Source organism: Protopterus annectens, chromosome 10.part0, assembly GCF_019279795.1.
Source record: "Protopterus annectens isolate FY-2018-M chromosome 10.part0, PAN1.0, whole genome shotgun sequence".
NCBI classification, from domain to species: Eukaryota; Metazoa; Chordata; order Ceratodontiformes; family Protopteridae; genus Protopterus; species Protopterus annectens.
In genome coordinates this window covers 802,224,826-802,239,025 of record NC_056744.1, presented here as the reverse complement: position 1 = coordinate 802,239,025, position 14,200 = coordinate 802,224,826, and positions in this window count along the sequence as shown.

The window sequence follows — 14,200 nt, the reverse complement described above, 5'->3', positions numbered from 1 at the left end:
GCCTCCTCCACATTCCACATCATCCCAGATCAGTGTCCCCCAAGGATCTATCATCGTCTGACTTATCTTCAATATATTCATCAACAGTTTGACCACTGCACTTACCAACTCCACCCTGACCAGTATGCAGATGACTCCACCATAATCTGTTCAGTTTCCTCTATCACTGACCTTCAGAAAGTCACTAAACATTCCTTCACGTCAGTGAAACCTAGCTTCTAGACTCTAACCTAGTCTTAAACTCCAAAAAAATAAAACATATGCTCTTCACACCTAAGCCAGTATCAGCACTTCTCAACCAACTTATTCTTCAATCATCTGAATGCAAATTAACTGAACTAGTTTACCACACTAAACTACTTTGAATCACTGTTGAAAAACATCTAAAATTTGATGTATGCATTCACAGAGCAGCCCATAAGACCAACCAAAAAATACGTATGGTCTGTTGATCCAAAACATTTTTGTCTGATTAAGCACAAAAGGCTACTGCTACTGCTTACCTTATTGCTACCATGACATATACTTCAACAATCTTTGCTAATCTACAATCAACACAAGTCACACAATTTGAGCACTTATACAAGATTGCAAGGTTTGCCACCAGCCTTCCTAACAGAACACACCACTATGTGTGGTGTTACATATTTATTGCATTTTCCTGCTTGCTGCTGTTTGTTGCAAAAAAAAAAAAATATATATATCCTTGTTTCCCGTCTTTCCTGACCTAGAGTAGTCCAAATACAGGCTTTGCTGTATTCTGGACTTTTGGAAAGTTCCTGTGTTGCCCATTTCCTTTCTTGGATAAAAGGAGGCTTCTTTGTTCACTAGTGGCAGTGGGGAGCTTGCAGCAGCCTATCTATCCCTGGAGGAGTGTTCCCAGCACAAGAATCTGGCAGTCTATTGGCCGTTTTGGGCCAATTTCTAGCTCTTTCAAGTCCTCCTGTATAAACGTGGCTTTGCACAATTTTGCGCATAGCGCAGCATCGGGCAGCGCCGCTTAATTGGGTTTAAACCATTCTCGGCTCCACAAAGTCTGCTCTTCACTTTTTCCCTTAGAACTGATCTAGTTCTCATAATAAACACCCTATTCCCACTCTAAAGCCTGGCACTTGCTCACTAAAGCAATTATATAAGTCAGCACTAAAAAATTAAAAGCACTACACCCTCACAAACTCCTCTTGAGTACTTTGTTCCCCATTGGCCCTTTTTTCAATTATAAAGGAATTCCCAATACTATTCTAGCATGTCCAAAGGTCAGTTGTCAATCTCCTCTCTGGTCCAGCTGGTGAATCTGGGAATCTTGAGGCAATGTCACAACTGCCTCATGTACACAGACAACCCTCTCCTCCTCCCAACAAATTCCAACACATGTGAGAGATGCAACCATATAGCCAAACTGGAGGCTAAGCTCTCTCAACTCAGTACTGGCGTAACCAGTCAGGAGGAGAAGGAAACCACACTCACTACAATTCCAGTCTCACATAGACCTACCACGACAGCAAACCAAACACATAAACACACAAAAACATATTCGGAGGCTCTAAATAAAAATCTGCCTAAGCAGCAGAGACCTCCAAAGCAGACACCCAAGCAGCCGCTACCCCAAAACAAAACACGTGCAACACATAGTTCACAAAGCCAGTGTGCCGGACACTCACAGCCCTTAAGGCTAAACAACACACCTGATACACTTGTAATAGGTGACTCTATCATCAGGCACACTGACGTCCTGCTCACCAGGTTGAACAAGGAGAAGGTCATGGTGAGCTGCCTGTCAGGCGCTAGGATCCGCCACATAACACAAGCACTCAGGTCACTGCAAGGCAAGTACAAATATGACTCAGTCATTGTCTATGCTGGTGTGAATGGCCTGAGACGTACCTCCCTGGACTACATGAGCTCTCTGAGCATGTAGCCCAGGCCGGTATGACCCTGACCTTGAGTAGCATCTTACCACAATATGAAGACAAGATGATCAATTTCAACAATTGGCTTAAGTATTGGTGTCATTCAAAGGGGATCCAATGCCTGTCTGCCTGGGATGACATGCTCGACAAGCCATGATGCTTCGCTAGGGACGGCTTGCACCTGTCACCCCTGGGCTTTCGGATATTGGCAAAGGCTCTTGCCACCCCCATAGTGCCTTTTTTAGGCAAGGCTCAAAAGACAAACCCACCTCCATAGGTATCACAAGGGATAAGAAACTAAGAGTAATGCTACTCAACACCAGAAGTCTAAACCTCAAGATGCACGCACTCGAAACTCTCCTTAGCATGGAGAACATCGATATCTGTGCAGTAACAGAAACCTGGTTCAAGGCTCCCGAGAGCACCCCAGCACTACCAGGTTATACCTCATAACATGTTTTTCAGCCCCAAAACTTGGACCGAACCACAAAAGGAGGGGGAGTATCAATATTCGTCAAAGATGCCCACACCTCCAGGTTGGTGGCACAGCACGAAGCATCAGAGACTATCCATGTGCAACTAACAGTGGGTAAAACTGCCTTCCAGTTTATAGCCTGCTACAGACCACCCTCCCAAACCCAGGAACCCCACTGGGCCTTCCTGAGAACACTGAAAAATATGAAGGTCTCTCCAAACACCATTATATTGGGCGACTTCAACTACCCTAACATAGACTGGGAGCATTACTCTAGCTCCAACACTCTAGCCCAAAGGTTCCTAGAATTTATAAACTCAAATGCTATGGAACAACTTGTTGCCACTCCCACAAGAGGGGAAAACATACTGGACCTGATCATCACCAACATGGAGACTCTATGCTCCAGACCAGAAGTGTATTCTTCACTGGTAAGATCAGACCATAAACTAATCTCACTAGATATTCACATCCTGACCCCAGCCCCTGCCCAGAAAACCAAAGTGAAAAACTTCTCTAAATCAGATTTCACACTCCTCAAAACTGAGGTGGAATCCTTCAAAGCCCCCGGGCCCGTGGAAAATACAGCCCAGACCGCAGAATCCTTTATAAACACATTCTATGAACACCTTCAGGAATGCATGGATCATGCAATCCCAAATAAAACCAAGACCCAATCCTCCAAAGTTAGGCATCCTGTCTGGTGGACCCCAGCCATAAACAAACTATACAATAAAAGGAGGAAGCTACTACATGATAGAGCAAAATCCCAAAAAGGAAAGGCATCTCTGATCAGTATTAGCAAAAAACTACGGGCACTCATAAAATTGTCTAAGGCCAGCTTCGAGAGAAAAATTGCACTGGACACTAAGGATAATCACAAGGCTTTCTTTAGTTATGTTAGGAACCTGGGTGGGAATTCCCAGATATGCTCAGAATTAGTCCAAAATGACAAAAAATACACCGAACCCACAGACATTGCCAACATCCTAGCTGACAGGTTCAGTGCAAACTTGTCCCCCCCCTTCCCCACCAAAAGGGTAAATATCTATCCCAGCAGAGTGCTGCCCCCCTGACATCTCAGATGTTCAGGTAAGAGCCACCCTCTCCAAAGCAAAAAACAGCGTCAATGGGACCAGACGGTGTCCCAGGCTGCGTCCTACATGAACTCCAAGAAGAACTAAACCCAAACATAAAACGACTGTTCAATCTCAGCCTTACTACAGGATATGTACCCAAAGAGTGGCATACAGCAACAGTGGTCCCTCTCCACAAAGGTGGTGCCTTAATGGATCCTGGAAACTATCGCCCCATAAGCTTGACTAGCTTGGTCTGCAAAACTATGGAAAGGATCATCATGGACCTCATAAATAAAGATATTGGGGACCTACAGACACTGGATCCTACCCAGTTCGGCTTTGTTAAGGGCAGATCCTGCCTCTTAAACCTGGTCGATTTCTTTGAAACAGTCACCAAGGCCATTGACGAGGGGAAGGTGGTCCACACAGCCTACCTGGACCTTGCAAAAGCCTTCGATACAATACCCCACTCGGGCATTATAGATAAGCTCACCAGCTTAAATATAAACCCCTATGTCACTAGATGGGTTGCAAACTGGCTTAAGGACAGAACCCACATGGTTACAATTGCTGGAGCCATGTCAGACTCCAAACCAGTTACAAGTGGCGTCCCACAAGGCTCAGTCCTGGGACCTCTCTTGTTCGGTATATATTTCTCGGAGGTACAGGCTAACACGCAAGGACTGTGGCTGACCAAGTACGCAGATGACTGCAAACTGGGCGCCATAATAGACTCTCCAGCCGACACAAGCATCCTACAAAAGGGCCTCATAGAAACAGACAACTGGTGCCAGAGCCATGGCCTCAAGCTAAATGCCAAAAAGTGTATAGTCATCCCCTTTGGCAAAAACAAAGTGCCCACAAATTACCACATAGGTGGTAATCCATTAAGTACATAAGAAGTAATTAGGGACCTGGGGACCCAAGTTGATAGCAATCTCTCATTTGACAACCACGTGGCCAAAGTGGTTAGAGAAACATTTTATATAGCCCACCTAATCGTGAAGGGATTCACATCTAGATCAGGGGAGGTCATCGTGCCTCTTTACTCATCCCTCATCAGGCCCATAATTGAGTACAATGCCACTTTTGGGATGTACCTTACCAGACACCTGCAGCAACTGGAAAGACCCCAAAAGTACCTCACCAAGAGGATCAAAGGGCTCAAACAGATGCCATATGCTGCCCGGTTAAAGAAACTCCAGCTCTACTCAGTGGCATACCGCCTGCTCAGAGGCGATCTGTGCCTGACGTATAAAGCCATGTCCAACCCGGAATTAATGGACATGCTGCACCTCAGAAAATCCAAATCCCATCAAGCTACGCGCTCAAGAGACTTGAACCTCAGCACTGAAATAAATAGGACATGCTGGAGGTACAGATTCATAACCCAGAGGCTCCCTTCACTCTGGAATAAAATCCCAGTCCAGGTTAGGCAGAGTCCCTCATTGACTCTCTTCAAGAGGAATCTTGATGAGTGGATGGGAGATAGTAGGTTTACCCAGGGTATCACTTCTGTGTCACTGTTAGACAGAGGCACAGTATACTAACCTCAAAAAAGGGCATAGCAAAATTCATTTAAAATGGGTGGCGAAAGCCAAACACACTCTGGCTAGGCTTATAACTGCCCTAGGGCAGATAGCCTAGTATGAACCTATGAACCTATGAACCCTATGTAGCTCTCAAATGGCTAATCTGGCTTGACTTCCCCAACCTCATCAAACTCAACCAATTAAAAATAGCAAAAAATATCCTTCACAATCCACAAGTTTGTCCCTTTCTCAGCAGTCTGCTGCACTGGTATATGCCTTCTCTTATTCTCTGTTGATCTGAAAGATGTCTGGCAAATGTGACTACCTTGCAGTGATGGGAGTAATATATTACAATAAGTAATATATTACTGTAATCTATGTAATTTCTACTAACTAGTAATATAACTAGTTATTTTTTTCAAAATAGTAACTAGTGATAGTAATATATTACTTTTTTAGTAACTAGTAACTTAAATATGCGTTACTTTTGAGTTACTTTTGCTTAAACCAGTGGATGTCATTCCATTCAATGATGCAGTATTCTTTATATATGGGTTGTCTTCTGTCCTACAACCTGATGTCTGGCCAGTATATAAAAGCTTCTAGGCACTGACAGTACAAGGGATGTCTCATGTATGATCTGACAACATCAGCTGTAAAAGGGACATCCACATGTACCATCCTCAGAACTTTTCTACTGCCATTCAGAAGGTTGATTCCTACATATGGTCTGCAGTTAGATTCTGTGTGCTGCTGCTAGCTTCAACTTCAGATTAGTGCCTCATTGGGGATTTGCTTTTTTGCTACTGCTGTTTGTTATTGTTCATGTCATCCAAGAAGGGCAAGTACAGGTGTGGAAGGCAGATTCCACATAAAGATAGCCATGACCATTACCTTTTCTGTTTACAGCCTAGTCACAACGATCACTCCTGTTCTATCTGTCAGGCTTTCATGCCTAAGACACCATCCCTCACTCTAGAATCATAGATAAACTTACTAAGCTGGGAATTAATCCCTACATCACTCGATGGGTTGCCAACTGGCTTACTGACAGAACCCACACTGTAAAAGTAGCTGACTCCAAATCCAACTCCAGACAAGTGACAAGTGGAGTACCTCAGGGTTCAGTCCTGGGACCACTCTTGTTTGGCATCTACTTCTCTGAAGTACAGGCCAACACTAAGGGACTCTGGCTAACAAAGTTCACAGATGACTGCAAACTGGGAGCCATTACTGAATCCCCAAAGGATGTGGATACTCTACAAAAGGGCCTTACAGAAACAGATCCTTGGTGCCAGAGCCATGGGCTCAAGCTCACTGCCAAGAAATGTATAGTTATCCCCTTTGGGAAAAAAAACATGTAGCCATGAATTACCACATAGGTGGTAGTACACTAAACACCGAAAGTGTGATAAGGGACTTAGGGACACAGGTGGACAGTGGTCTCACCTTCAATAACCACATCGCCACAACAGTTAGGAAATCCTTCTGTGTGGCACACCTCATCACTAAGTGCTTTTCATCCAGAAAAAAGGAGGTCATTGTGCCACTGTACTCATCCCTCATTAGACCCATTATAGAATACAATGCCCCATTTAGTATGTACCTCTCAAGACATCTGCAACAACTGGAAAGGCCGCAGAAATACCTCACTAAAAGGATCACAGGCCTAAAGCAGATGCCCTATGCTGACCACCTTAACAATCTCCAGCTATACTCTGTCGCATATTGTTTACTCCGAGGCGATCTCTGCTTAACATACAAGGCCATGTCAAACCCAGAGCTGTTGGACATGTTACACTTAAAGAAATCCTAATCCCTCAGAGCCACAATCTCCAGGGATCTAAACCTTGTCATCACAATAAACAAAACATGTTGGAGGGATAGTTTCCTGACCCAGAGACTCCCCAGACTCTGAAATAGATTGCCCATACATGTCAAGCAGAGCGCCTCTTTGGCCCTCTTCAAAAGTAACCTTGATGATTGGATGGGAGAAAGGAAATTCACCCCAAGGATCACGTCAGTCGCCCTGATAGACAGGGGTCCAGGGAAGTAAATAGTGTGGGAAGAAATAGCCAAGGAATTGTTATGGCTAGGCTTGTATAGGCCCAAGGGCCGATAGCCTAGTACCAACCTATGAACCTATGAACCTATAAAGACATTGCATAGCTTATGTTTGGCTCTAAATCTTTACTTAGAAAAATCAGTGGTTAAAACATCTCGCTAAAGATGTTATGGAGGGTTCCAGGGGTCTTTCGGCCGAGCTGAGTTTGAAGAGGAAGGTGAGCAAAGGCCTGAAACCTCTTCAGCTGTGCCTCTTACCTCGGATGTATCCCTTGAGGTCAGTGAAGACACGGTGGTATGATCGAAGGTTGGGTCTGCTTCTGCGATGGGTACCTCTTTGGAAGCCACCAAGGGATTGGTTCCCAGAACATCTAAGGCTTTGCAGATGTCTGCTTTGGGTGACATAGGTGAACTGTGACTTGTTCAGCTTGAGGACTCTGGGGCCATTCCTGTTGTTTTGGCTAGGATCCATCTTTGTCTTCCTCGGACATTAGGCCTATGTCGGTCTCTTCTGAGTTGTCTCCTCAATCAGAAAGACATGTCAAAAAGAAACAAAAAACTAAACATTCCAGTATTCCTTCTGCTCCACAATCTGACTGGGATGCATTTTTCCCAGGGGGGGTTTATTAAGGCTTTGATGGCCTTGAAGCCATCTACCACTCTCCCTCTACCTGCCTTTACTTCCTCCCCTGTTCTACAGTCTGCTGGATCCCAGATTCTTCTCTCTGACTCAGAGGACTCTTCATCTGATGCTGATGATACCCTTGCATATTCCACCCAGATTACCTCTCCTCTAGAATATGCCTAACCTGAAGAGGAATCAAATGGAGGGGAGTCTCCAGTTGAAGAGATTTCTTTTGAAGAAACTATTGATAAAATGAGAGAATACTTTAAGTGGGATTGTTCCCAGATTTCTGATGAACAGAAGAAATACTATGATCTTTTGCAAATGGAGGTCCCTTCTCCTTCTGCAAAGCCTCCAGTCCTTCCAGCTTTCTTGGATGCCTTTACCTCCTCTTCTAAGACTCCAGACTCTCAGGCTCCTGCTCCCAAGAGACCAGACAGGTTTTATAAAGTGCCAGATGAATGCAAGTTTCTTTATAAGTGTCATTTGGCAGACCATGCGGTAGCGTCCAAAGTCTCTGACAGGTCTTCATATTTATCTCCTTCTGCCAAACATTTACCATCTGATAACGAAAGTAATATTTTTAACAGATTGGGTAGGAAGGTCTATACCTCATCCACTTTAGCTATCAGAGCTAGCAATTACCGGACTCACATGTCTAAGTATTCCTTGGCCTTGCTTTCTCAGGCCTGTCAAGCTCTGCCACAGTTACCAGAATCTGAGGTTCTGTCTCTTTTGGTTGCTTCCTCACAGGTTACCAGATATTCCATTAAGTGCAGCTATGATGCTGTTGAGACATCTTCCAGAGCTGCTGCTTCTGCCTCTGTGCTTAGGAGACATTCTTTGCTCAGACTACAATCTCTTCCTGAGGATATTAAGGCAAAATTATTTGATGCCCCTTTGGACAAATCTGGACTTTTTGGTTCTGCAGCTGCAACTTATTTAAGACTTGAATTTTGATTTGAAACACTTGCTTGTTTCACTTGTACCTACATTTCATAGGAACTTCCCTGCTAAAACTTCCTTTGTTAGGAGACCTGCTAGTTCCTCTGCTGCATCTACCCCTGTTTCTATGTCTAAAATGTCAGTTAGGAGACCTCCGTCATCGAAATCTTCTGCCTCAGCTCCTCCAGCACAGCAACCTTTTCAGGTCACGCTTATTTTGAACCATCTCAGCAACTTGGGTGCTGCGACTAGCCTTTTTCCAAGCAGCACATCATTTGGCCATGGTGCTTCACATGATCTTTTTTACTGTACACCATTACAAGCAGATTCAGCATCGTGCATGACAACTAGATTCAATGTGTGTGCTGCACATCTCAGATGGGGAAGCAGTGAATAGGTGTTTTTGCTTTGCCCTGTCTGACTCAGCACGACTGTCACACTGTTGTAAATCACGTCACCGTTCATCATCCTCATCTTGGGACAGAATGCTTGTAGTCTCAGATCTCTCACATTCTGAGAAGACAGTAAAAGCCTTTACAAAATTGCTGCCATTGTCAGTAATTGTCGCACACTCATTTTGATCCATCTTGTACTTAATGTGAATGCTGTCAAGAGTTGATGCTATGAGATTGTATGTATGCCTCCCCTGTAATCTGCAGCATGACAAAGCAGCTGACTTTCTTTGAAGTGGGTCATAGTCAATCCACTGGGTAGTGGCACCAAGAGACTACAATTCTGATGGGTCCAAATGTCAGCTGTAGTGCAAACAGTTGAAATGCTTGCTAAGGTTTCCATCATATTCTTTGATATCACTGAACTGTTTCTCCACTAGTTCATTGTGTAGTCATTGTGAATAGTAATATAAAGTGATATTTTGGTTGACTTTGTTGTGTTAACAGTCTTGTTAGACCTATACAACATTTTCTGTAAGCATTTTTGCGTCCTCAGCATTAGTTTTTAGCAGATTAGTCTAATGTAAGTTGTTAAAAATTTGATGGGTTATAACTTGTTATGGTTGTGCTGTTGGCTGTGTGTACTTTGGTTTAGGTATTAAATTGTGACTCTGACTATAAAGACTTGTCTGTGGGACTTTGTAAACTGTCATCATTATTGTACCACTGTGTACACAACTTTAATACATTCGTATTCATGTGCAGTAAGCATGTATTCTGCACACACAAGTACTGTGAGAGTAAATCTGAATTTGAGAATTGATAAACTATACTTATGTAAAAGTAACTCAACAGTAACTAGTTACTTTAGTTAGTAACTAGTAATAGTAATATTTTACTTTTTTAGAAAAGTAATAAGTAATAGTAAATATATTACTTTCACTTAAAAGTAACTAGTATTAGTAACTTATTACTTTTATAAGTAACTAGCACAACACTGCTCCCTTGCACAACTCTCATGGGGACTCATTATATGTCTGCCACATGTCAAAACAGTGGAACTTCCTCCCCACCTTCCTTCACCACATAAAGGCACAAAAAACTTCAAACAAGATTTAAAATCCTTCCTTAATGACACAAGGCAGTATAACTGCTCTGAATTAACTGACTAGATCCTCCCCTCTCACCACACTACAGCATACTGCTATCACAAACTGCAGCACATCTATTGTGCAAGCACATTTCTTCTAAGATAACCATCATCAGAATGCTCCCCTAATATATCACTGACCTATTCAAGGTGCTCATCCACTTTTTATCCCAAGCACATATCACTAAGGTCACCACATACATCCTCCTGCACATCTCCAGCTATATATATATATATATATATATATACATTCCTCACTAACTCATCACTCATAGAACTTCATCTGTATTTTGACTCACACTAATCTTCTCTATCCTTATCAAAGGCTGTTCTTTCCAATACACAACAATATAGCTTCTCTCTCTCTCTCTCTCTCTCTCTCACTCTCATTTTTCACACTTGTATCAGCCCAACCTACGCACCCAATAATCATTAGCCCCTCGCTACTTGAGTGCCTAGCTATATGCAATACTGCCTTTGTATAATTATTTACTTTAAAGTCTGTGTATTGTACAGTGCAACCAGCAAAATTGTCTTTGTATTAATTTTGTATAAAATATTTACCTTAATGTAAATGTACTAGAGGGCTACCTCCAAAACTGTCTTTGTGTAATTTTTGTAAAATGTTTATTTTAAGGTACTTGTATTGCACAGAGCATTGATTCATTGTTGGACTCTTGATATATCTGTGTTTTAACCTTATAAAAGTTTTTGCTTTAAGAGATGTTTTACACATTATCATAATAGTTTTGTATATAAAACCATAGAGCTTTTCTGTTCTTAGGCCTCCAGTGAAAAGAAGTTTTAATTCCCAGTAAGACTTTCCTGATAAACAAATGTAGATAAATAAAATGAATGAATAAATACTTAACTTAATTTACTTGCTCTTCAGTGATGGGTTCCGTGAAATCTCATAAACTACCCCAAAACAATACAGCTTAGAGTAGGTTATATTAAGTACAGGCTACAGGTGGTGCGGTCCCACGCACGAGGGATACAGGGAGCTTTACCCCAGCTTCGCCTGTGGCTTTAGAATGCATGCTATAATTTTCTCATTTTCATAGAAAGAGTCATCATCTCAAATGTAAATCACTTAATGATACTTTGAACATTGGAAACACATCAGTGATATTAAGCATCTCTGCTTGAATAATGTCTTTCAAATGAGCAAAGAGTAAGGTACTTCATATCTCAGAAGGCAGCTCCCAGATGAATTTACCTCAGAAATTATCCACAGAGGTCACTTCAAGTATTAAGTGTCAAACCACAACTTGTGACAAATCAAGACCTGTGAAAGAAAGATCACAGTGAGTGTGTAATTACTCAATTAATATTCTATTGTCAACGATGTCAAGCAAACCAGGTGATCAAGAAGAACCAAAACTATGTATAACTACTGATGTCTCACTGTCAGACTCAAGGAGTGTGGACTATCTGTCTAGACCTAAAACCAGACTGATGAAAATCTACAAGATCATGAGCTAAAAGGTGGGAAACCACCAAGTAACCTTGCTGATGAACAGTGGATTAGAGATAGCATATACATTCAACAAGCTGTGCAAAATGAGAATTATTTACCTCAAAATGTTGATAATAAGCACCTTTTTGCATACTGATTCTTAATCAAACCAGTTCATGAAGTTACCCAGAAGGTTTGCAAAAAAGTACCCACATAACTGGGTGGTGACAATAATAAGTAATAGTAAGTTTAGATGAACAAGGTCTGGTGAAATCAGGCTTGACAATACTATCCCTCCTGGGCAGTCTGCAAAACATTATCACTCTAGACACAATGATAATTGTTATGCTTACAGTCAAGCTGTTTTATCTTACGTGCAACAGTTTACAGATTAAAACTTTTTAATTATAATGCTAGTTGTGTGCAAAAATCTTCACATGCACTTACTTCAGTTTCTCTTCCCACCTTTTACAATGGTTTGCAGTGACGTGCTTTCATCAGAGCTATTAAAATGTCTCTATCAGTGGTATACAAATGATTCTGTCACAACAATTTCCAGTCCTGTTACAATGATAAAGTGTCACCTCGGTTATTGAGTATGACAAGTTATTCCATTATACATACATCACAAGCTCTGTTTAAATACAGAATCCCCAACAGCCTGGCAGCTACTTATGTTATTTAGATTTATGTAAAGCAGCATATGAACATGTAATGAATAACAGAGCTATAAGTCACAAAAAGTTATGTTGACTACAAGTGCTATTAAGAAACATTCCAACGCAAACCTTTGTGTTCTGAGCCAGAGGACACACTTCAAGCAGTGAAATATTCAGTTTAGTTTTTTCTCTGATAAGCAATCCGTTCCTGTGCATTTCATCCAATATTTGCTAAAAAAACAAATAAAAAACAGGAAAAAAAAACAGTAATCCAATGCATTCTTCCGTCTTGAATCATTCCAGGCAGACCTGGCTTGTAATATGGCTATGAATCTTGCTATCAAGGCTTAATATAGTAGTTCAGGCCATACTTCTCAACTGTCCAGATTTTCACAGAATATCCAGATTTTTGCCTCATATTTTTGGGGTGTTCCTCATAAAATGTTGTGGTTTTCAGGCAAATCACCGGGATGATCTGAGGACTGAGATCATGAAATAATGACATGTATTTGAGTTTCAGACTTCAAATCCTTCAGAAAATGTATTTTAATACAAACCCTGTTACTGTAGCAACTTTCTAAGGGAGAGCAATATTTAAAATCTGTCCCTACTTCTGGGCCTTTGACCCCCCATTTTGTCAGGTTTTGTCCAGATTTCTTGCACTAAGGTTGAGATGTTATGTGTATGCTTGCAATGAAAAACAATAATAATGATCTTATACACACACAAGATAACTAAAGAGTGTACTCTGTAGTTAAACCTCATTTAAAAGTGTATATAAATCAGTAAAAAGGTATCTATCCCTTTAAGATAGATGAAAAGAAAAGCTCGTAGGAATTACCTGCTTAATCTTAGCAGGTCTAACAACATTGAAATACTAAGCATGTAAAAAATATGTGACCTACCTTGCCTGTTCTCCTTGGTATTTAGTAGGTTAGGGTGTTCTTAAAACCATTCTTCCTTGCCTGAACAAAACAGTGCACTTTTTGCTATCGATTCAAATACCAGATGTTTTGAAGAGAGACCCACAATGGCCTTTAAGAGCACCCTAACCTTCTAAATTTTTTACATGCATAATATTTCATTTAAAAGTGTAGGAAATGTGCTTTAAGCAACTGGTTAGGGTTACTGGATTATTGGGAATGTTTGTATGTGTTAGCAGTATAGAGAAACAGTGATGAAATTAATCAAAGCTTTCCAGAGTAAGGGAGAGTATTGCCTTTGGACTTGGCATTTGGAAGCATGATATATCCACTAACCCAGAATATGACAACTTATGTAGCAGCCAGTAATTTGAAATGGAAAATGGGGTGTTTTATATCTCAATGACAGGCTAACAAGAAAAGAAAGGGACTAAGACTGAACAGATGGGATTATCCTGCTGAAAACAGGATGGGGGCAAACATATGCCCATCTTGGTTAATGAACTGTCTGAGGGGATGATTTATTCTGCAGAGTTTATATACAACTTCTACAGCTCAGCACTTGTCAGAACCTGACAATTTTCAATAGGCTGTCTATCAGTAAAAATTATGTTCATATTGTTAAAAGCTGGCGATCTTGCAGAATTTTCTAGTGGAAACAATTAATAAACATCCCATTACAGAGTCTGGGCTACAACAATATTGGGCATCATAATGTAATGACAGAACCCCAACAACTTTCTTCACCTGCAGTGTTCCATCCAGTTTATCCTAAGGGATTTCTTGGAAATTCAGACAAAGCCTTGATAAGGAATTACACTAATGAAGTTAAAAGGTTCCAAACTGGCTCTCATGGCATCATAGTAAAAAGAAGATATTTTTAAAAGAGATGAGGCTTGGAAACTATTTGTATCTCACTCATCATTGTATTATTCTGCATATAAAACAAGAGACTTGGCAGCCTGGTAGAACTGCAGCACAAAGTTA